The sequence below is a fragment of the Alligator sinensis genome, unplaced genomic scaffold (assembly GCF_000455745.1).
Source record: "Alligator sinensis unplaced genomic scaffold, ASM45574v1 scaffold44_1, whole genome shotgun sequence".
Taxonomy (NCBI): Eukaryota; Metazoa; Chordata; order Crocodylia; family Alligatoridae; genus Alligator; species Alligator sinensis.
The window spans coordinates 180,632-184,417 of NW_005843320.1; positions in this window are offsets into that span (position 1 = coordinate 180,632).

Sequence of the window (3,786 nt, forward strand, 5' to 3'; positions counted from 1 at the left end):
GGCGGGGGCGGGGGCTGGGACAAGCTGCCCAGCCGGGGCAGGGGGATGTGGGACTTGGGGAGGGAGTTGGGTGTGGCGCAGCTTGCTCTGGGTGGAAGGGGGTAAACAGCAGCAGGGCATAGCCCCCACTCCCGGCACTGCCGCACTTGCATCCTGTGCCCCCTCACCCCGGATGGGCAACCAGCAAGCGATGCCCTACTGCCACTTACCCAGCCGGGGCAGAGAGGCATGGGATGTGGGCACAGCAGTGCTGGGAGTGGGGTCTATGCCCTGCTACTGCTTGCCCCCTTCCACCTGGAGCAAGCTGTATTTGCATTGTGCCCCTCCCTGCCATCCGTTCTGGCTGGGCAAGAGGCAGCGAGGCATATCCCCCACTCCCAGTAGCACTGTGCCCGCGTCCCAGGCTCCCCTGCCCTCCTGCCCCTGTCCCATGGCTCCCTCCCCAGCTGGGCAGAAGTCAGTGGAGTCTGTAAACACAAAGGAGTGCAGAAATGGAAGCCAAGTTTCCAGGGTTTCGGAGTATTACTTTCCATATCACAACCTTGCCCAATAGGTAATGGCAGAGAAAGGTCAGTAGGCGCATCTGCCCTGCAGGAGCTCCTTCCTGAGCAAAGCACATTGTGTAGTCAGGAATGCTACCGTTTCTTTCAGCAGACAAGGTTCTTTGGGTAAAAGTGCTGTCTTTTCTTAGACCGACTAAACACCCATTTCAAACGGCAAAAACCGATATCTTCCGTGTTTCAGGGGTGTTAGTTGTAGATGGAATACTAAATATGAATACTTCATTACAAATCCCAAACCAAGTTACTCCTGGAGGTAGGACACCAACACTAACAACATTCAAGAACGAGGCATAGACCCGAAATACCTGCTTCTCACCACCACTAACACCATTCAAGAACGAGCCATAGACCCGAAATACCTGCTTCTGGTTCTGCTCTTTCATCCCTACTGCTTCCATCATGTTTCTGACTTTTTCCCTTCATTTATTTTTCATTATTTACGTCTCTGAATGCTCATCATCTCCTTCATGCGTACCTTCCATGGCCACTTGTTCATCACCTCCTCCTTCCTCCACCTCTGATCTGCTCGGTCTGCACCTTACTCCCAGAAGAACGGAGACTCCCATGTCATTCACCGCACAGTGCCGAACAGTAAAGGTGCTGTGTACAAAGGCATTCTGGTAAGTGATGTGGAAGAGCTGTGTAGATTTATTACAGGATGTGTTTTCACTCGGGATGACAAGTAACATGTAAATCCTCTGCTGCTCTGATTCACACCAAGACAAAGCTTTGAAATATTAGGGCCCACCTCATGCCCTTGATTCTTAGGTGAATCGACATTGGCTTTTTAGTAGTCAAAGTACATTCCACCTCCCCAACTTTTCTCTGGGCTTTCAGCTGGATAATATCCACCACTTGTCCTCAATCATTGACTAAGGTCCTAAGAAACCATGCACGCCATTTGTATGAATGGGTGTGTGCGCACAGGTAGGCAGACAGATACACCGAAGACCAGCTTGGAGGCAAGTCACCGAAAGATGCTGTATAGCACTAGAAAATTAGGATCCCAAAGGGCATATACTTCTAAATATCATAGTGTATTACCCCTCAATTTCTCTTATAGAAAAGTAGAGCTGGAAGAGACCTCAGGAGGCCATCTAATCTAACCCCCTGCTGAAGGCAGGATGATTCCTAACTAAACCTTTCCACTCAAGTTATGTCTGACCTATTCTTAATACTGCAGAAACCAACCTCCCACACAACTACTATTCTCAATGCCCAAAACACCAAGAAGAACCATAACCCGCTACAGTTAAAGCAAGGAGGCGGAGGTCCAATCCCAAATGTGGTGCTTGGTAGGACCCCGAGCAGAGAAGCAAAACCCAGGAACTTGTAGGTTTTTTTAGTTCTAACAAGAGCAATCAGCACACCCGAGTCCAAATCCCCAGCCAAGAGACAGTGTTCCCAGTGCGTTTGCTGTCCTTCCCAGTCTTGAGTTCTCTGCAAATTTGCTCAGGAAGCTCTTTATTCCTGCATCCAAATCATCTGAACAGCAGCGGAGCCAGGGCAGATCCCTGTAGGAGTCCACTCAAAGCCTCCTGCTGTTCCCACCTGGATCCATGCAGAATGACCTTTGCTTGTGGCTGCTGAGCCAGTTGTCTATCTGCTTTGGAGTCATTTGCTTTTCCCCATGTTTCTCCCAGTTGTTTGTGAGAAGGTTGTATGGGACTTTCCAGTGAAAGGGAAACCGTTTAGAGGGAAACCCTTGGCCAGATGCATGGTGAGGGAGATGCTGCTTGTGCCATCTCACTGGCCCAAGGTAGATTTAGGCAAGTAAAGCCTTGATGGCATAGGACCAGCCTAGTGGCTTCTGAGACTCTGCTACGTGTGGGTGACCACGCTGCAATGAAAGATTTCCGAGAGACAGAGGCAAAATAAAAGAACCTTCATAGTGGTCTTTTTTACACTAGGGACAAACCAAATCTAGAGACGCAGCTTGGTAGAGTAAAATACACACAGAAACCGTCACCCTTTGCTAGGATGTTCTGTGCACAACACTATTTCCATCTCTCCGTAATTTCCATTTGTGCACTGTCTGTACCTCACCGATGAGACACCAAACCAACATGCCAGATAGATAAAGTGAAAACAAATGTCAAGAAACAAGGAAGTAAAATTATTCACTGCAAAATGCTTTTTCCAGTTAACGAGCCAAGACACAACTAGAGATGTGATCTCAAAAATTATGAGAAAATATGATCTGGACATGGAGGAAGCAGGAACCTACCAACTTGTGCAGGTCATTTCAGAACACAAAGGTAAGAGAGCAAAACTTTTTGCTGGTTCAAATATCCTCCTCATATTTGCAGAAGAACATGCCTATGAATCCATTTTAGAAATAGTGCATTGCTTCATCTCGTAGCCAGGTGGAGTAGACCTCCCTCTTGATTGCCTGGTAGGAGTCAGCACACCTCTGCTCCCCTTTGGGATGTCATGCGTGCAGCTGGGGAAGACTGACAATTAGAGATCCAGCGCTGACGTGTGTCCCGCTGTCTGAAGTCAGGGCCAAATGAAACAGAAGAAAGGTCTGGGAGCATCACCTGTACACGGACTGGTGCCAAGGAAGCCACGGGGACGACACAGTCCAGATCCACTCCCTGAAATCCATCCTGCTTGAAAAAATCTACGACCTCTGCACCAGGAATTTGTGATGACTTGTGTAATCTCAGCACCACGGTATTAATTCTGGTGCAGCACAGTACAGCCTCCCTCTCCTCCAGTTAGTTTGCACACCTCTGCTCCCCTTTGGCATGTCATGCGTGCAGCTGGGGAAGACTGACAATTAGAGATCCAGTGCTGACGTGTGTCCTGCTGTCTGAAGTCAGGGCCAAATGAAACAGAAGAAAGGTCTGGGAGCATCACCTGTACACTGACTGGTGCCCAGAAAGCCACAGGGACGACACAGTCCAGATCCACTCCCTGAAATCCATCCTGCTTGAAAAAATCTACGACCTCTGCACCAGGAATTTGTGATGACTTGTGTAATCTCAGCACCACGGTATTAATTCTGGTGCAGCACAGTACAGCCTCCCTCTCCTCCAGTTAGTTAAGTATTGGCTGAAGCCGTTTTTTGTCCTGATATGTCCCGTCTCCTTGTGAGTGATTACATCTTTGACTTCAATAACTTCCTGGAGAAGACTGAAGTTTACTAGATGTTTCAAATGGGCACAGCTCCTTTCTTCCTCGTGCATGTAAACTGAGTCACAGGGCTATATCCCACTTC